We start from the raw sequence: 22,206 nt of genomic DNA, 5'->3' as shown, positions 1-22,206 counted from the left end.
TTTATGCATAGGAGTTAATAACTCCTAACTATCCCAAGAACTTTTTATAACTATGCATGGCACTAATTGCATAGTTGACTTTGCATGGAGACCCATATACTCCAAATAGAGGTGAATGTAAATTACTAATAGTTAACTCCAACAAGGTTAGTAGAACTATGTCTTGAACAACAATTCTCTAGATGTGTAACATATAAAATTTGGAAAGATATTTCACATTGTTGAACTCAACTCAACAGAGAGGCCCAAAGTAGATATGAAACAACAAGTAGTGCAACTTTTTTTTCTATGTTAGATTGTTACATTACCCACCAGTTTGGTACACAATAAGTAGTGGCAACATAGAACATAGATCATAGATCAAACCATCTCTCAATGGAGGAAATTTATGGTTATACCTCTTAGTAGATCTTAAAATCATTTCCAAAAAATAAATATTGATAGAATATTTACTCTAAGAAACCACTATTCTAAAACATTGTTGGGAAATGAAACATTACACCATGATTGTTTCTTCAAATTTTCATAATAGATTGAAATAATTTGCTTTGATACCATATAATGGGGAGCAATAAAAAAATTATTGATTAGTATTGATAAAATAGAGGTATATAACATTGTATGTCATGTTGTTGGAGAAACTATAATGGTAAATTTAAGAACCATTGTATATGTAGTTGGTTAAAAAAAATAGTTAGATAATGTAATATAACAAACCAATTCAGCTGAAAATTTTGTATCAATTGTTCCTTACTATTTTATAGACAGTTTCTTACATTCCTTCTCCATTACTTTTTAGTGTTAAATTTTTCATTTTTTTTGATCGGTTAGAGGCCAAAGCCAAGATTAACTATTATGTATTATAATTAATTATTGTTATTATTATTTATTAAGCATGATCATGAGTAGATTTGAACTCAAAACCTCTTCGATAAGAGGCTCAGAATTTACTATTGCATTGTAGACTCTTGCCTTTTAGTGTTCAATTTTGATTATAAGTTTCTCGATTCAATTAATGTGTGTATGTCTTTAGATGCTTTTATTTGATTATTTTTCCTTTTAATTTAGCTACCAAATATTATGTCTCATGGTGTAGATTTATGCTAGTTTCTTTGATTTTGATTTAATTATCTTAAAAAAAATCAATTTTCCTCTATATTGATTTATATAATAGGTCCTTTAATAGAGCTATAATTATAATGATATTTTAATTGATTTGTGGTATACTTTGTGAAGTTTTTGCTACTAGAAGTTATATCTACTTGTTGTATCACCTTATGTATAGATGCATTTTTCGCAAAGCATTTTATCTCTTCCCTTTCCACAAGATAGCTTAGTTGATTCAATGGTGAATTCAAACCATAATCCAAAGATTGACTTTCAAGATAGGCATACCCATAGGTTTGAATGTCTTTCCATGTTTTAGAGGATTGCTAGTTCTCACATTTAGCATTTTATGTGCAATCCCTCATGACAACACATAGACTATAAGCTTCCTCAATAGCTAAGATCCTATCACTATAACTATACACTTAGGATATCGAGCTCATCTACATGATATATTTATAAATGACATTTTCTCATTGATTATTGAATTCATTTACTTCCAATACCTTCACCTTCTTCTATTTTAAAAATTTAATAATGAAGATTAGGTATTACCTCCTTATCTATAATATAACTCTATCACTCTATTGATAAATATCTTTCAATTTTTTTCCAAACTAAATAGGCATTTCTTAATAAAATAACCTAATCAACTCTATTTTGATAATGGAATTAAAAATTTAAAAAAATATTTCTCATTATTCTCATATTCAATAATTTCATCTAGAGTATTGAGGCCATTTTGAGGTGTAATATATTTCACCTCCACATTATTTTAGGTAGTATAATTCATTGAAACAATGTATCCTATCATTTTCTTTTTCCATGACCTATATAGTAGAGTCTATCAAACATAGAAATGTTTAATTATTAAACCATGATATCTACCTCAATTATTCAAACTCTCTCCTATGGACAAAATATTATATCAATTATTAAATAGGTCCAATAACTAAGAGGTGGACAATCAACTATATTTGAACAATTTTCTTAAATATTTTAAACATGTAAACATAAGGATTGTAAAATCTATAAAAAATATGAAAATCAAATTAAAAAACATCACCATGGGCACTGTAATTTACATCTAAAAATCCAATAAGGGAAAAACCATCAAGAATGTATTTCTCATTAAATGAACACTAATTAAGGTGACACTAGTTAAGGTGGTTTATAGAAGGACTCTCTTTTTGTTTCCTCACTATAGATTGGAAAATTGCCTTTTGGGATGAGTTATACCTAAAATAAGAAATGAATAATTGGCAACACAAGTAGGCTCATTTCCAAAATATAAGAAGCCAATTTTAATCCACTGCTAAAATCACTATCATTGATACTCTATAAAACTAAATGATATAATAGTCTACTATTGATTGTACCAACTCACATCTATATTAGCACATGTATATTTTTTTATTAGATTTGCATTCACTTCACATATTACTTAGAGACATACATGCTACAACATATAGAAAAATCTATCTCTTATACTACCTCATACCAACAATAATCTTGACCTAATCAAATTTGAAATTGGTCAGACCCAAGTATTTAGATGTTAACAAGGAATGAAACATTCCTCATGCATATTAGAATGCTGCATAATTAGTGAAATATTTGGTACCAACAATAGGATCTATACATTATACTACAAATGTTGGGACCAAAGTCAAAATAAATGCTTTTCTAATAAGACTGAACCCAAAGAACCAATATGGGATATGTTGCATGATAAATGGGACTATCATTGACATAGACAAAGATAAATATTTAAACCATGTCATTTGATTCCCACTTCCATCAAAATATAAAATAACCAAATCACATCTATATCACATGCATGCATTAGATATATTTTTGATATTAAAAGCAATCAAAATGGGGACTGAGCCAATAACAAGCTGAAAAGACAGCAAAAAGTCACTTACAATGCATTATCGTGTCCTACCCCCTTTCCTAATATGAAAGATCCCCACATTAAAGTATCCCAAATTCTACAACTACTACAACATATAGGCTAACTAACAGTTAGAAATTAAAACTATACCTAATTATAGTCAAGATTATAAGCATAATCAACAACAGTCTAGTTGCAAACTAAAATAGACACCCAAAAGGGTAGAGAACTTAATGAAAATGACCATTAATATGTTGAGATTAATCCCAACCATTTATAACAAAATGCATAACATCAACCTCACATTCTAACAACTGCTTCAAGCTTGGTTCAAGGCTTGGATAAAATAATGGCTAGCATCATACCTTGGAAAAACATCATCAATAATTCAAAGAGGAACATGTTATTTGTGTCAAGAAGGTGGGAGATTATATTGGAGATATACACATAAAAAACTATGGGTTATCACTTCTATGAGTAAAACTAACATGGAGAATACTATAGGATGGCTTGAGAATTTTTGCAGTATATATCAAAGAGACTTTCAACTTCACCTCCAAGTAGGAAAAAATCAATTTTAAGAGAAAATGGCAAACAAAAAATGTGTGGAAAAATTGACAAGGATGTGATTTCATTACTCAAGCAAGCAACTAGCCTATAGAGTAAGAACAAGGGGGCTTCCCCTATTAATAATATCATGAAAAAGGTCATAGACATAAACGAAGAAATAATGTACTTACAAAAATAGTTTACAATAGAACATGTAAGAACAATGTTCCCCTTATTTTGTGATTTTGATGAGTTATTATTGAGTTTGTGGTTAGCATTTGAACTTTCTAGATAGTTGTGTTTATTTTATTAAATGTTTCTCATCCCTTTAAAATCAATTCTACCTTAGTAGAAAATACTCTAATAATTATTTATTATTTATATATAATGAAGCAAAAAATTAGTCTATAAGTTTTAATATCAAGCTACATTACTATATATTTACTTAACTTACCACTTTTATAATAATAATTAAAGCTATATTTTTTCAAAAAAAATTTAATAATAAATAACAATTGTTCAGAAATATATTTATACTGTTTTATGATGGTTCTTCTTTATAATCACACTTCCCACCTTACTAGTAAACTGCTTTACATGAACATGAATAAACGTTATCTTGATATTTATCAAACCAAACAATAATGACAACATATTCAAACAACTATTGTGTAATAATAACAAACAATATTAATGATATCCTTATGTACTCCGGAAGTTTGTCTTAGATAGCGTAGGAATGCTTTTGCCGCTCATGAACGGCCAAGCGGGACAATCACAAACGCACAAGTTCATATTTGCCTTTCCATCTAACATTTCCGATTTCATGATTGTCTGCAATCATTGTTGATGAGGATTCGACAATCGATGTTACCAATAATAATAGATTCCATGTTAATGATGAGGAATCAATTGTCAATCATATCAGTGATAAGATCCGAAAGTAAACTGCCACTCCGTAGAGATCAAAACCGGCCGTGTCACTATCAGCAGTCGGCTAGTTCAATCTCTTCTTGCGATAGCGAGCTTGGTTTTTTGTTTTAAATTGCTGCGAAATGAAACTAAGTTGGCACAGAAATCGGGGAGCTCAGCTAAGATCAATACGAAATGGAATTCAATCCATTGAATTTTGCACTGCTCTGTACGATTATTCTATCCATGACTGATTTCTTTGTAGAGGGATCATTTGGAGGGCACTTAAGGATGCCATCAACTATCAGGAACAATCGGCTGCATGGTGATTTTCTGGAAAAGTTAAAGAGATCTCGAATAACTACATATGTTTCAACTCTCAGTGAAACTTCGTACGAGGAATATAACTATACCCAAGTTCTGGACCATTTTGGATACACGCCAGAGAGTTATCAAACCTTTCCCCAGAGATATTTCATAGACCATACCAACTGGGGTGGCGCTCAAAACAATTCTCCCATATTTGTATGGTTGGGTGAGGAACAAGACATTACGAATGACGTCCGTTCTAAATTCATGATAGACCAAGTTGCCGACTTCAAAGCTCTTGTGGTATACATTGAGGTAATATCACGTTTTTTCATTATTTATTTGTTATATTTCAAGGACACCGTTGAATAAGTTTAGCTCATTATTTTTGGCACCGTTGAACTAATGATTGTAATCTCATATGTGTGGAGCACCGTTATTATGGGACGTCAATACCATTTGGGACAGAGGAGGCATCGTACGCAAACCCGAGCAAAATGGGTTATTTCACATCCGCTCAGGCCTTGGCCGATTATGCAACCGTCATTGTCCATTTGAAGAAAACATTAAATGCTCAGAATTGTCCAGTTGTCGTGGTTGGTGGATCCTACGGTGGAAGTAAGTAGGAATTTGGAATTGCAAGCTTTGCATTTAATCATGGAGGAAATTTCGTAGTTAAGCGCGCTGGAATAGTACTAGGATAGGTGACCTCCCGGGAAGTCCGGGTGCTTCAACCCTGTGAGCTCATCACCTAGATCCAGTGAGTGCTAAGCGTTCTATTTATTCTCATGAGAAATAGATTCATGTTGAATCACTACTCATGAAACATGGGTCAATGAGTTTGACTTAAAATCACCCATATCATAATTTGACTTACTGTAAAAATTATCTCCTACTTATCAATTCTTTCACATGTTTTATTACTATTTAAAAGTTTCTGTCTACGTTAACATGTAATATTTAAAAAATAAAATCAATATTTGAAATGGTATTGTTGCAGTGCTAGCAGCATGGTTTCGACTCAAGTAGCCGCACATTGCAATCGGAGCTGTCGCATCATCAGTGCCTATCCTTTACCTCGATGGCATCGCTCCACCATATGGCTTTGAGATTGTTGTCACCAAAGATTTCAGAGTACGTCCACTCATGATTTTTTCACCTTAATCTCACCCTTACTATTATTAAATTTGACATTTTGAGATCATTACGCAGGATGCAAGCGAGATCTGCTCTAGAAGAATTAACGAATCGTGGGGTCTGATGGACAAAATAGCATCTAGCCCCCAAGGCTTGCTAAACCTAAGCAAACTATTTAACACTTGTCGGTAAGTAAAAATTCCATATGCTATTATCCATAACAGATATTCAGCAACAGTTTTTCAATCCGATTGTACTTCGTTTGGTCCCTTTGGTTTGTGGAATTTAAAAAACTGCGATTTTTATAAACTTTGGTTTAGTCAAATCAAAGTTTTGCAAATCTTCATTCCCATTTTAAACCATTTGGTTTAGTCAAATCAAAGTTTTGCAAATCTTCATTCCCATTTTAAACCATTTGTTCCACTCAGAAAGTTGTGTGCAAAAATTTTCAAACCCAGATGAGCATCAGACAGCAAAAGGAAAATAAATGAAGTTGCGAGTCAGAAAGTTGCAGGCCAAATCATGTTAGAGATAGAAGAATTGCGTTCTTTTGCATTTGCTCAGCTTTACAAATTTACTCATATTTTCCTTGTGGTTTTCTAATGCTCATTTTCATGACGAATCGTAAACTAGATTTGAAAACGCTAATAAACAGATTCTTTTATCTAAGACAATCAAATTAACAAATTTTGGCAGATAACTAACATGAATTGAAGATTTCTCTTCTCTTTCATACAAGATATCAAAGTGTCGTAACTGGGTATTCCTATTTCCGGAATATTTCGGATACGGACGCCCTACATGAGCAACTTCTATCAATGTACGAGAACGCAGCACAGTACAATTTCAACAGAGTTAAAGGGGTAAATAGCCCAACTAAACCTTCTAGCCACACTAATATTCTTCATGACCACGATTAAATTAGTTTTACTTATTATGCTTTTGTGGGATATATTCAGATCTGCAACGCCATCAATAGCCTTCAAGGAGATGCGGACACTGTTAGCAGAATAGCTGCGGGAGTAAATTACTCAGACGGATCAGATCAATGCTTGGATTTGGGGCCGTTCAATTTTACCAAAGGAGGCTGGGGATGGCAGGTCATTGAGACTTGTTTTATCTCATTAGACCGAAACCAGATTAGGGTTTCCTTCTAACATATTATTTTTTAATGGGGTGCAGCTATGCAGTGATTTAGTGCTTCCATGGGCCAATCCTCCCGGAATAAGTGCTTCCACAATATTTCCATCATACGTCTTTGATATCAAGTCATATGCGAGGGATTGCTACCTCAAATATGGAGTCGTGCCACGCCGACACTGGCTTGCAATTGAATTCGGAGGACACGTAAATGGATTTCAATATTCATTTGAGCCAAACCTACACAACACTTTGGTTTAGGATTCATTTTTATTATGGCATCCTTTGTGAAATGCAGGACATTAAAAGAGTTTTGAAGGACTTCGGAAGCAATATAATTTTCTCCAATGGGTTAAGAGATCCATGGAGCGCTGGAGGGTAAGTAGTTCTTTTTCTTCTCGAAACTCATGACCATTAATCATTTCTCGCCTTTACTTAACCGAGCATCTTGTCGTACGAATTTCAGTGTGCTGAAGAATATTTCAGAAAGCATTGTGGCTCTCCCTACCGAGGAGGGTAAGTTGGGTCATAATAATTTTTTTTTCTCACAATCAAAGAAAGACAATGTTTATCTTACATGAATGGAATGTCACCGGTCACGCAGGAACACATTGTCTAGACATTGTTCGAAGTGCCAGTGATGATCCAGACTGGCTGAAAGAGCAACGGAGAACAGAGATAACTATCGTCCAAAAATGGATTGAGGATTATAATAACCAATTTTAATTGGTCATCTCATTCAGCAATTGTCTTCTCGATGTAATAAAATCATTCGGACTGATTATGAGATCTTTACTATTGGAAGAAACGGTTCAATGTAATCATCCATTCCAAATTAGTATCCTATTGCTTAAGTCAAATGTAGCTATTATTGGATCCTTTCAAATGTTATTGCTATTCGGATGTGCATGTGTAGATGTTGAAAATAATGGAATTTAATTATTATTATTATTTTTTATTAAATAATTATTTACATTATCATATATAGAAAATTAATATTAAAATTATTAACAATAAAATAATTATAAACATAAATCATATTTCTAAACATGTATCTTAGATATATTGGCATCATCAAACAAAGAAAGTAAATTGTTAATGATTATGATTAAACTGTTATTAACGTTTAAAATAATTTTATAATTTATTAGTAAAATATGCTATAAAATAAAATTTGCACTTCATAAAGTTTTTGTATTATTCATATTCTTTCTATTACGATATTCAACTACAAATCTATTTACTATTACTAAAAAATTATGTATAATAAATAGTTCCATTGAACTTCAACTCTATACATTTCACCCACTCTATTCATTTTCTCCTCAAATTTTGTATATTTTCTTCTTTCTAACCTATCCCATTTTTATCAATGTCAATGCTATCATTAAGTTTTCTTTGTTCAAACTTCACCTGCATATAGCTAGGTGTTGTAGGCAGCTTAATTGAAGATGCCATGTTTAATTGTATGCTTGTGACAAAGGTGAATATCATGTTCTAACAACACTATTTGACTTCATTGGACGTTTAGAATTCACATGAGCCCTTCATGATTAATATAGAGATGAAAAAAAATACGTTACACAGATAATACATAGAAAATATGGTAAACATATTTGATGAAAAAAGCCAAGGGAAAATAACTTTCAATATTATTTCTCAAGATATTTTGCAATTAAATCAATCTCTCAAATGTACTTTAAAACATGTCTTTGAGTAGTACATGAAACTAATTTACAAATTCCTAATTGGAGAACACTTACTATATTTCACAACAATAGTTGAATATCCTTAAGCCAAGGAACAAACCATTTAGAACACTTCTTTCATGTAAAAATTCTTGAAACTCCATACTTCAAAATGGATAAGGATTCTCCTAAGGTATATTTCTAATAAAGCCTCCACCCTAACTTGTCACTAAGTCAATGTTTCCTTCACAAGGTCAAACATACCTCATAGACTACAACCATCAATTAAGCATATTGTTTTTACAAGGTTCAAGAAATGTTATAGACACTTAATGTAATGTTCATAGTTTGTATATTATCTAATTTGCATAATGGAACTCCAAAATATATTCTACAAAAAAAAAAATATTATTCGTGATTTTTTTTACCACCTTGTCATGTCACCTTTTACATAATATTCCCCAACTAGATACAACTTTCAAATTATTCATCACATGTCCTTCTTAGTAATCACACCTTCCATCATGGTCTTAATACAATTATATCTTTATTTATTTGACTAGATATTATGACCATTTATTAAAATATTAATATTCACATAGATTTCTTAGCATATATAAACTAATGTTAACTTTCCTAAATTGCTAATGAAGTAATTCAAGACTACATAAGATATATCGCACCTTTCACAATTTTTGTCCTTGGGTTCTTATTTGGTCAATCTCTTTCACAAGATGGTGAAAGTATAGACTTATGTCAGAGAGGAGGACATACAAACTTGTTTTGTCCAAATCTCATTTATCAATCAAAACTTAACTTTCTTCAAAAACTAAAAATTAACTTTTGTAGATTTTGGAATCAAGATCATTATCAGTGTAGATTTGATAGAAAAATTTTGATGGGAGAAGAAAACTATTCATTTTTTATATGTTTAACTTTAGGTATTTTTAATAAAGAAAATATACAATGAAAACAACTTTTCTCTTTTCTTTGCACTATCTATGCATGTCATCTATAAAATATTTTGAAATTAAAGCAATTTTTTATTATTTTCATACACTTGTTTAACAAGAACTAGACCCTACATTTTTTGAAATTGAAAAATAGACTTTGAGAATTAACCAAATGCATAAATTCTCGCTCAAAAAGAATTAAGCAATTGTCGGTATAATCTTCATCCAAATATAAGAATAACTAATGGACTAGGAGTGATTATTTGACTAATATTTCCTTTTCTTTTTATTACCTCCAAAGCTTGATATGTTGGCAATGTTCCATCTCTCTATGATCTAATGGACCCAAAAACATGGTAATTACCTCATTGGATTCCATTAGCAAAAGTCTACGTAACCTTGAAATCCAAATATAATTTTAATTATTATATTTTGTATGCATCTTTTTTATAGGTACATTTGTTGTATTAATATTGTGATACTAGAGTGAGCTATGTCATTTTGTTAATAGCTTATTGGCATGAATACCTAAGGGAAATTGATGAATGTTGATAATATTCCTAAGAAAATCAGTAAATAGAATCACAATGAAACTAAGGATATTTGTCAATCATGATAGTGAAATCTTTTGGATTGTATGGTAAAAAAGTTAGATACATTGACATAATGAGTTGTTGCTAATACTGAGATGTTGCCATCAATTCCAAAGAGGGAGATTATTGGAAACTTACAATTGGAACAATTGTCATTTTGTCATTAATGTCAAATCTATTGATGAGACATATTGCTACCTAATCTAAACTATTGGAAATCTGATTGAAAAACTCATTGTTGAAGATCAAATAGGGAGATTGTTGTTAAAAGAATGTTTTCAATCATTGTTTTGTCATTGATATCAAACCTACTATTTGTATGAATGACATTTTCTTATAAGATCCAAGTACTATCACTTAGTTGATTGATAAAGAGGATTTGATCAACAAGATGTAACAAGAGCACCTAAGGGAAAGGTTGAGTTATGATATTGTAATGAAGTGTAAGGATCAATTAAGAAAATGGTTAAATGATGTGTTGATAACATACTCAAAGATATAAAGGTTGGTTAAACTTAGAAACATTAGAAGTATAAGTTGTAACAAGGTTGACTGCAAAGCTTAAACTAAGTTCATCAATGGGTGCTGAGCAAGTTAGTTAAAGTCAAGAAAATTTTTAGTTGGAGCCAAGCAAAAGGAAAATCTAGTGTGTGCCAAGTGATCTTTAGGTGCTCAGTGAAGTTCAAGTACCAAACACAGTATCAGGTGCCAAGCATTAGAAAATCTTAGTTGGTGCCAAGTGAACTTCAAGTGCCAAGCATCAGTAAAAATGTAATTGATGCTGAGTAACACAGTATGTGGTGAGCATTAGGATTTCAATAGTGCTGAGCTACTACATTACTAAAAAATCAAAGATTCGCCAAATCTAAGCTGGCATAGTTGTGACCTAGATTTTTGTGAACCATTTTGGGGATAAGGATGATGAGCTGGTGGCATAGAATTCTATGTAAACCATTTTGGAGCAAATTCAAGAGGATTCTTCATGATGTTTGTAGAGGAAACATAATATGGGTTAGATATAATGAATCCTACCTAATCCATACCAATTGGAATCAAAGGAGGGAAGAATCAAATGGGAAAAGGAACTCTAAGACTTCTATTTAAGAAGCCACAAACCAAGAAGAAAGAGCTACTGGAGTGCCAAATTGGGAAGTGCTTAGAAGGTGTTGGCCTTAGAATGGTTTTAACATTTGAGTGTCAACACACTTAACCAGTTCTTACATTGAAGTCGAGTACACTATGTATGCCGAGCCATAGTGTGTGCTGAGCTAGAACTCCAACAGGTGTCAACTGACTTTAGGTGCCAAGCATTATATAAGTGTTGAGTGATATATAGGTGCCGAGTCATAGTTAATGTCAAGCAAGTCAAAATGCTTCATATGTTGAGTGAGCCAAAACTATTACATGTGCCAAGAAAGACAAAATGTAATAGGTGTTGAGCAACCTAGGATCAAACATGTATCGAGCACCAATAGTCTAGTATATGTTGAGTAACACAGAATCAACATATGAGTTTGTGCCCTCAAAAACTTAGATGTAAACCATTTTTGGAGCTAAGATAGAAGGATTTTGAAGGATGATAAGGATAAGATCAAATCTTTTCCATTTCCTATGCAATCAGCATGCAACCAATCAGAAAAATGGAGAAGGCATGCAACCAATGAGAAAAATGCAAGGAATGAGAAGGAACTTAAGATTCAATATGGATCATAGATCCATACCTAACCCTAAGTCTTCACAATCTTTAAAAGAAGGATGAAAACCCCATTATGTGTGTGGAAGAGAACAGTGTATGGGGAACCTATAGCAAAATTTAGTATGAAGTGTGAAAGACTTAGAGGAATAAAGCAACAATTACACATCTAGTTGATCAGAATAGTACAAGGGATACGAATAGATATCAAATCAAGCAAGGATCACATCAGAGAGAGCAGATCAAGTGCCTAAATCCAAAAATTAGAGATTTCATATTGTCAGGTTTATTGTTTGAATACTTTCTTGCCATTGTATTAGATGTTGAAAATCCTATATTGATAGGTTAGCTTAACATCTAGGTGGGAGAACCTTTGGAGAAGGTGATTGAAAATCCTTTAATAGGGTGACCCTTCATATAAAGTGTTTGTAAATCCTCTAACAAGGTCACTATTGACACAGTGTAAAGCCTTTAACAGGGCAGACCATCATAAGTGGTCAGACAATTATTGTTGCAGTGATATTTATGGGTATCATCCCCACCCCAGTTTTATCTTCTTATTCTTGGAGGGTTTCTAGGTTACCAAATCTGGTGTTATGTATGTTGATGCATGTGTTTATTTCATGTTCATTTAATTTGTTTACATGCATATAATTTACTTTCAGTTATTTTCTTTAAAGGATTTGAAAAGGTTAAAACTGTGGTACTTCTGATTCACCCCCCCAGAAGTACTCTTCCTTTATTTTAACATTGCAATAATTGGTATTAGAGCATTGGTTCTCACAAGGAGAAGCCTAAAAACTTAGAGAAAAGGCCTAAAGATGGAAGTCTTCAAACTTGGGAAAATCACAGACAATCAAGTGATTGATGTGCACCTCGCTCTATATAAATTGGAAGAAGCTAGAGAAGAATTGAGAAAGTCCTTAAGAAGAAGGAAGGATATAGCCATAGCTGAAAATGACATACACTACAAGGAGATTGATACCACACAAGTGTTTTCCAATGGAGATTCCAAGTAATTTGATGCAACAATAGCAGAATTGATGGAGAAAAATAGAGTACAAGCTGAAGAAATCGGGCTACTCAAGCTTGAACAAGAGTCATGAGCCATAATGCTTTGTGAAGTGACTATGACAAGATAAATCTTACCAATAGAATAGAGGAGAAGACAATTGAGTTTGAAAGAATCTCAAACATGTACCTAGACACCTTAAGCCATATGATGAATGCTCATCATGAGCTAAATATGAAAGACATTGAGATCAGTTTATTGAAGATACAAAATGATCAACTGCAAAATGAATTGAAAAGAGAGAAGGAGATAGCAAAATGATTCAATAAACCCAATGAGGCTATCAAGTACTTTGAGCAACTACTAAGATCACCAAAGGATACTAATGATACTTCAGGACTTGATTACACAAGTACTAAGCAAGGAGAATCATCCAAGACTACAAAATAAAGGAGTAACAAAGGTAAGAATACTAAACCTACCTGTCATTTTTGTGGTAAATAGGAGCATACCTCTAATGTATGCAGGAGCAAGAATGGTCATCAACATGATAAGCCTAAAAGTGCAAGCTTTTGTCACAAGTGCATAAAGCAAGGACATCAAGCACATGAATGTAGAACCAAGACCATAAGGACACCAAGATTTGAAGGTCACTGATATAGCTGCAAAAAATATGGACATAAAGCATTTGAATGCAGATCAAAGCCCATGTGGACACCCAATCAACCTGCAAAAGGAAACAACCATAGTCATCACTACAAATGGGATTACAACACTAGCTATGGGCACATTCCTAAAAATTGCATAAGGACGCATTTTAGAGGGAATTACAGTAGATGGTTAAGTCAAACCGCATGTTTCAGTTGCTTGAAAATTTGTCATATTAGCATGAATTGCCCAAAAAAGTCAAAAGCACCCAAGACAGAAGTCAAAAAAGGAAAAGATAAGGTTTATGTTGAAAAAATAAGAGGGAAAATGAATAAGACTTGGAAGAATAAAGATGAGTGCACCACATCAAATGGAGAGATCACTTCACCCAAAATGTCAATGATCACACTTCATCCAACTAAGCAAAAGAAAGATGTATGGGACTTGTATGCAAAGTTGTATCCTACATTAGTCCCAAAGAACAAAGGAGTACTACAAAGAAAAAATCAACATGAGAAAAGATGCCAAGTTAAAATTTTGAAGAAGCTTCCAAGTTACCCTTGGATGTTGAGAAAAGCTCCATTACATTTTGAGTTGCCAGTAGTGACTGAGTTGATGGTTGATTCCGAGTTGAGATATGTCAATGGAAGCTAAGTGAAGTTAAAATCTAGTGGAGGTCGAGTAAAAAAAATACAATGGGAGTCAAGTCCTGTTGAATCCTTCAAGTGCCAAGTTTATAGGTGTATGCACGAAGCATTTTATGCTAGGTTTTGACAGGTATAAGGTCAATTTTTGATCATTTTCACATCATTCGTACGTAGAGAAAAGATGAGAAAAGAGTAGGAGTGATCATACAACAACCTGGAAGCCATTTGCGTCAATTGGAATAACAATTCAGCATACACTTTAATGATCTGAGGTATTTATCAAGTGCCAAGCTACGCAGAGTTAAAGTTTTTAATACATTTAAACCCCTAGTTCGGTATAATGGCTTCTAGTTCAAGAGACCCCAAATGGAAGGAAGGTCATGAGGTCCAATTAGTGAGCAATGAGGTCAAATAACCTGAGTTTAGTCTAATTCCAGAAGTTGGCTATAGAAATGACCCAACTGGCACATTGTATACCATTCCACCTAAAGTTGTCATGGGGCAAGACGTGAGAAAATGTTATAACTGCAAGATAGGTGTAGTAGGTGATCTAGAGGTATTCCAAGCCTATGATAAATTGTGTGAGAACAAAACTCTGAAGGACGAATTCTAGACTATTGAGAGAAAAGGTTTGACCAATGCCCTAGTTTACCCTAGTGGTTTCAAAACTGAATGGATATGGATTATTCTTAGCAAGATTCACAATAGATGTTTATGGTTGGAAATAGAACCAATAAAGATTACCAAAAGAATAGTGCATAGGGTTATAGGTTTCCCAACCCTAGATCAACCTAAGACCCTACGTAGTGATTCCAAAGAGATTATTAAAAGGAATACTAGAGCTAAATGGAACAAGAAGGGAATGACTATTGATACTGTAACTGATCCTCTTTTAAATTTTGCTATAAGAGTAATATCCTACAAATTATATCAATCCAATAGATTGAATAGTGTTCCATGCATAGCTGTTGATGTAGTATACAAACTGGTAAAGAAATATCATACCTATGATCTGTCAGAACTTATGTTGCAGCAAATAAATGAAAACCTAGGAGCAATAATGAGATCAAAAGGTGCTCAATGCAAATTTGGTTTAGTCCTTACATGTATATTCTTTTATGTCATGGAAGAGTTTATTTCTATTGGAAAGGTGAATTGGAACCCTAACAAAATTGCAATTACACAAATCAATGAGTTCATTGATTAGATGGGTGACAATTTTGAGGCCAAAATGACAAGCAACTTTGAGGATTTTAAGAAATCCATGAAGCAAAGGGTGAGAATACCAATTTCTCTAGTTGAAAAACACATAAATGACATATGTTCCTACATCCAGGTAGCAATACCAAGAGTGAGATGGCTAAGGCCATTAGGATATGAACTTGATGTAGATGAAGCCTCAACAACAATCATAGCATTGCTTGCAAAAGAAATAGACAAGATTGCTCCTCACTTTGGCACATATGATTTTGTCAGATCAAAGGTTGAAACTAACTTGAAGACAAGTTCTATTATAAAAAATAAAGATAAATTAGTAAAGAAGATAAAGAATAAAATTGGGGCAAATATTGAAGGAGAAGTAGGTGGTGAAGAAGAGAAGAAGAAGTAGAAGGAGAAAGTGAAGAAGAAGAAGAGCAAGGGAAAGACGTAGTGGAACTTACAAAAGGCTTAAAGAAGACAAGGAGGAAGGTGTCAAGGAAGAAGAAGTCAAGGAATAACCTACTCAAGCCAATAAAAAGTAGACAAAGGCTAAAACTTAGCCTGCAGCTCAGCCAAAGGCCAAAAAGGTCACTAAACTTGCACAAGCCAAGCCAACACCATCAACCAGAGCTACTATAAGGGAATCCACACAAAAGGCCAAAGAGGAAACAAAAGAGAAGAAGAAGGCCAGTGAATAGACTACTGAAGAGCCAAAGAAAAGAAGAAAGTATGTGGCACAACTAGATATTGATGATGGAGAGAGAATAGAGTCAGAGGACCACATCTAGTTTAGAGTTGTAAGTTATCCTCCTAAGTCTACAATTGATAAACTTTGTGAAAAGATTAGGAATGCAGATTTAAATGACTTAATGACTCTTGATTTTAATAAGCTCAGTAGAGAAGAACAAAATAAAGTAAAGGAATCTATTTATGCCATGATGGTAGAATTAAAAAATACACCTCTAGAACTTGACAATACCATGCCCAAGGAATTGTATGAGATGATTTAGAATAAATGTCATTATTGTCTAAAAATGGAAAAGGAGATAAGAGAATCTACCTTGGCTCAAGTAAAGCCTAACATGAAAAAAGGTCAAAGGATAATAGGAAACATGGTGGAAAATTTGCATCTAAGCATAGAGCCTTCAACATCCTACAAAATAAGATAAATCTACACAATTGTGGAAAACAATTTATAAGATAACTAATAACAAAGAAGAGGAAAAAAATAAGGTAGAAACTAGTGCCAAGGAAAAGATAGAGGAAAAGAAAATAGAAGAGAACAGAAGAGAAGAAGAGAAGCAAGAGGAAGAGAAGGATAAGGAAGCCACAACAAGAGCAGATGAAGATAAGAAATATGAGGAGGATAAATAAAAAGGTGAGGAGGAAGAAACACATGAAGGAGAAGATATGGCAATAGCTAAATAGTAGCAAGAAGAGGAACAGAGCGTGCAAGACACACAAATGCCACCTCCTAGCCCTCCTCATGTAACCATCACACGTACAGATACTATAATCATTAAGGATGTTCTTAACAATTCAGGTTAGAACATTAATCCCCTAATTATAGAGGATCTCTCCAAGATCCTTCACCAATCCACTTTATAGGCATAGTTATGCACAAGCCCTATATTGGTGAGTGTAGATGAACTACAGAAGGTAGTAGCAGAACCACAAAGAGAAAAGGTGAAACCAAAGGAACCACCTTTCACCTACACAACTACTAGCACTAAAATTTTGATGCTTCTACTAGCTCCAGCAACAAATGATTCATTACAGAAGACAAGTGCAGAGGAAGGAAAAGCTAATGAGAAGGAGGATACCTTAAAAGAAAAGGAATAAGCTACCATAAAAACATTGGTAGAACTACCAAAGATAGGAACTCCAAGACCCTCCAAAAGTTGAGCACTAAAGATATACCTTTGCAAATCTCAACTCAACTCCAAGTTCAAGCTCAACTAGAGTGGCCAGGGTACTTCATTATGGAGACCCTGAATTATATGAAGATGTAGTAATACCTTCCTATGACTCCAAGATCATCACCATGGCTCAGATCACAGAAATGCAGAATGCTCTAGTTAGAAGGAAGAGGTTGGAGATACTCAAAAAAGAGTATAAACACAAGCAAACATTGAATGAGATTAAGGATATCTTGTAGTTACCAGATGAAACAAAACCCATAATGGAGCAACTATTAGATATAGTTGACCAGGTGACTAATGAAAACCAGGACACCAATGTTACACTTATGGAATGGTCTAAGAGAAAATTTTAGGAGAAAGTGAATGAAAAGATATTAAGTGGTATAACACTTGAACAGGTAGAGTTGGCCAAGAAAATTGACAAGGTCAAAGCTGTACTTGAGAATAGTTTCTCATTGTACAAGAAGTTGTGTGATTTTTCCAACTTCACACAAGAAACAAATCAAAGGATATTGAGCTTGGAAAGAAATTTGAAGATTTCTAGCATGCAACTGCTAAAAGATCTACTCAAAGTGAGAAACAACTTCTTGTACAATGAGAAACTGTTCTCAAGTACAGCTTTGACCTTGTCAATTTTCTTGGCCAACTCTACCTGTTCAAGTGTTATACCACTTAATATCTTTTCATTCACTTTCTCCTAAAATTTTCTCTTAGACCATTCCATAAGTGTAACATTGGTGTCCTGGTTTTCATTAGTCACCTGGTCAACTATATCTAATAGTTGCTCCATTATGGGTTTTGTTTGATCTGGTAACTACAAGATATCCTTAATCTCATTCAATGTTTGCTTGTGTTTGTGCTTCACACAAAAAGGGAGCTACCTATACTCATAGTAGAGGAAGCTAATATAAAGGAAAAATTAATGTAAATTCAATCCTCTATCACCCCACATTTAGAAATTCTTCACAAGGAACAAGTCTATGCTAAAACTGTGTTAAAGAAAGACCCAAATCTTTCTACATTGGATGGACTTGTACATCTTGCTATAAAGACTGCCATCTAGCACAAGTTACTAGACATTGCTTTGGAGAATTGGGATGTAGCTCTAAAAATAATAATGGAGGTAAATAGTAACTTTTTGGCTAAGTATGGTATTACTCCTTAGAACTCTTTGAGATTAGTGACAAAAAGGGGGAGATATATGTTTTAAGGGAGATATAAGGGAGAGATAATAATTCATTTTGAGAATAAAAAGGAAAGTTTGTAAGATAGTCAAAAGGGGGAGATAAGTAATAAGTCAAAGTAAAGGGGAGATAAAAAATTTGGATAATCATATGGAAGATACTTCTATTCCATATAAGATTTCATACAAAATGTAGGGATTCCATAGCTTTGATAGATTGGATATAGAACACAAGTATAGAATACTGGAATAGGGGAAAAAGACAAAGAGTATCAGGCTCATCAATATAGAATTTTGGTTTAGAAGAATGTCAAGGAACAATTAGCTTAGGGGGAGTTATAAGGTATATTGTTCCATACAAAATTTTGAACAATTTTTAAAATTTTTCAACATATGTAGAATAGATTGGATAGGGTACTCATAAGGATGGGTTAGTAATGATTAGTTAAGTGTTTCTGACACTCCTATCAAAGGGGGAGATTGTTAGCCTTAGAATGATTTTGACATTTGAGTGTCAACACACTTAAGCACTTCTTACATTGAAGCCGAGTACACTATGTATGTTGAGCCACAGTGTGTGCTGAGCTAGAACTCCAACAGGTGCCAAGCATTATATAAGTGCCAAGTAATATATAGTTGCCAAGTTATAGTTGATGTCGAGCAAGTTAGAATGCTTCATATGCTGAGTGAGCCAGAACTATACATGTGCTGAGCAAGACAAAATGTAATAGGTGCTGAGCAACCTAGGATCAAACATGTGTTGAGCACTAGTAGTCTAGTATGTGCCAAGTAAAATAGAATCAACATATGAGTTTGTACCCTCACAAACTCAGATGTAAACCATTTTTGGAGTTGACATAGAAGGATTTTGAAGGATAATAAGGACAAGATCGAATCTTTTGAATTTCCTATGCAATTACCATGAAACCAATTAGAAAATTGGAGAAGGCATGCAACCAATGAGAAAAATACAAGGAATGAGTGAAAACATAAAATTCAATATGGATCATAGATCCATACCTAACCCTAAGTCTTCATAATCTTTAAAAGAAGGATGAAAACCCCATTATGTGTGTGGAAGAGAATAGTGTATGGGGAAACTATAGCGAAATTTAGTGTGAAGTGTGAAAGACTTAGAGGAATAGAGTAACAATTACACATCTAAATGATTAGAAGAGTACAAGGGATATGAATAGATATCAGATCAAGCAAGGATCACATCAGAGAGAGCAAATCAAGTGCCTGAATCCAACAATTGAAGATTTTGCATACTGTTAGGTTTATTGTTCTAATACTTTCTTACCATTGTATTAGATGTTGAAAATCCTATACTGATAGGTTAGCTTAACAGCTAGGTGGGAAAACCTTTGGAGAAGGTGATTGAAAATCCTATTGAATTAGTGGGTTTAACAACCTATTGTAAATCCTTTAACATGGTGACACTTCATGTAAAGTGTTTGTAAATCTTCTACCAATGTCACTATTGACATAGTGTAAAGCCTTTAACAGGGCAAGCCTTTCACAGGGCAGACCATCAGAAGTGGTCAAACAATTAATTTTGTAATGATTTTTGTGGGTATCATGCCCACCCTAGTTTTACCTTCTTATTCCTGGAAGGTTTCTGGGTTACCAAATCTAGTGTTATGTGTGTTGATGCATGTGTTTATTTCATGTTCATTTAATTTGTTTACATGCATATAATTTACTTTCAGTTATTTTCTTTAAAGGATTTGAAAAGGTTAAAAGTGTGGTACCTTTGATTCACCCCCCACTTCTCAGATGTACTCTTCCCATTTTTGAACATTCCAACAAAAGGGTGTTAAGGAGAAGACATCTAGGAGAAGGAAAAATAGAGCATAGAGATTCTGCTTCTACAAGTGGTCAAGAAGAGATGATTGCAATGGTACATTGAGCTTGGAGACTCAAGGAGACTAAGCTTGAAAGGAGGGAAAGCTGTCAAGAGTTGTAGAGATTGAAAGCCAAGCAATGTGAAGAGCTAAGAAGTGATTTGAGATCTACAAGTTGAGTTGTATTCTATAATCAGGTCAAAATCCCTAATTGGTACTCTCTAGCAATTGTATCATTTTGGATAGAAGGAAAATCCTATGGACATAGGTTGACCTAATAGCCATTTGTAAATCTTTTAACAAGGTAGCATTCCAAGTGAATGTTCTAAAGTCCTCTAACCAAGCCCACTTCTCACAGGTGGATAAATCCTCTAATAAGGTCACATTTAATAGTGCATTGTAGCCTTTAACAAGGCAATCCTTTTACAGGGAATCACTTTAGAAGAATGAGAATTGAGTAGCATGTTACTGGTGGCTTTTCCCAAATTGGGTTTCCATGTAAATCACTATTTTATGTGTTGATCTTTTTATGTGTTATGCTTGCATGTTGATTTATAGTAACTTGCTAAATAGAAATGTTAAAGCTTGGATGAATGAATGGTTGAATGGACTCACTATACTTAGTTTAAAAATTTGAATTGAACATTTGGACCTTGAATAACTAATTCACACCCCCTCTTAGATATTCTAAATTATTTCTAACAATTGGTATTAGATCCATCTATTGATTTAGTTTCAAGGTACTATAAGCAAGAAGATCAAGATGTCCAAGAGAGAAGTTCCCAAGCTCAACAAAGATAACTTTTTTGCATGGTAGAGTCTAATGAAACTGCACCTTGGATCAATAGGTGATTATGCAAAGTCCTCAATTGGAATAGAACATATAGATCCAACTAGACCTCTTACTATAGATGATTTGAGCAAAAGGAAGGAGCATAATCGAGAAATGTTGGAGATTTCCTCTACACTCAGCTACACAGAATATGATGACATCAAATATTGTAACACTACATTCAAGTTGTGGAAAACCCTAACAGATATCTATGGAAGAGATCAGAATGTCCAAAGAGCAAAGAGAGAAAGCCTCAAAGGAAAGTTTGATGACATGAAAATGGAGGAAGGTGAAAATGCTGCTCAATATGGATCCAAAATACAAGAAGTCATAAGTGCAATAAGAAATGTAGGTGGTCAATTAGAAGAAGAGACTATCAATAGAAAATACTTGAGAACCTTGCTCCCTATCTATGTTATTAGAGTTTCAACCATCTAAGAGTTAAGTTGTATACCAAGAAATGCATTGACCTTTGAAGGAATAGTGGGAAGACTTACTGCATTTGAGTTGTCCAATTTTAACAACCATAGACTTGAGAACCTTGAATCTACTTTCAAGGACAAGATGACAATAAAAGACACTAAGAAGGAGACATCAAGCAAGAAGAGAAGAAAAAGAAAACATGCATCCAGTGATAGTAGCATAGATGAGGAAGATGTGGAATAGTTAGAAGCATTACTAGCTAGGAGATTCTATAGAGGCAAAGATAAATTCAAGGGTAAGCTCCCTATCATATGTTTCAATTGTAATGGAGTGGGTCATATTGCTACAAGGTGTACACAGAAGAACTACAAAGAAGGAAATGAGTATAGGAACAAGAGAGAAGATGATAGCAATGACTAAAAGGAAAAAAGAAAAAGAAGCTACATTGTTGAAGATTCTAATGAGAATGATGATGAAGTAGTCTATGTGGCCATGAAGGATGAATCAGATGAAG

The 22,206-nt window shown here is 33.6% G+C and overlaps 1 pseudogene; it reads left to right on the top strand.

Moving 5' to 3' along the window:
* LOC149532842 (uncharacterized) overlaps positions 1–22,206 on the top strand; it is a 43,045-nt pseudogene that overhangs the window by 6,392 nt on the left and 14,447 nt on the right.

This window comes from Cupressus sempervirens, chromosome 10 (assembly GCF_028749045.1).
Source record: "Cupressus sempervirens isolate cs-2001-9-10 chromosome 10, ASM2874904v1, whole genome shotgun sequence".
NCBI lineage: Eukaryota > Viridiplantae > Streptophyta > Pinopsida > Cupressales > Cupressaceae > Cupressus > Cupressus sempervirens.
Note: the sequence above shows the minus strand (reverse complement) of the source record. Positions and strands in the feature narration are given on the sequence as shown.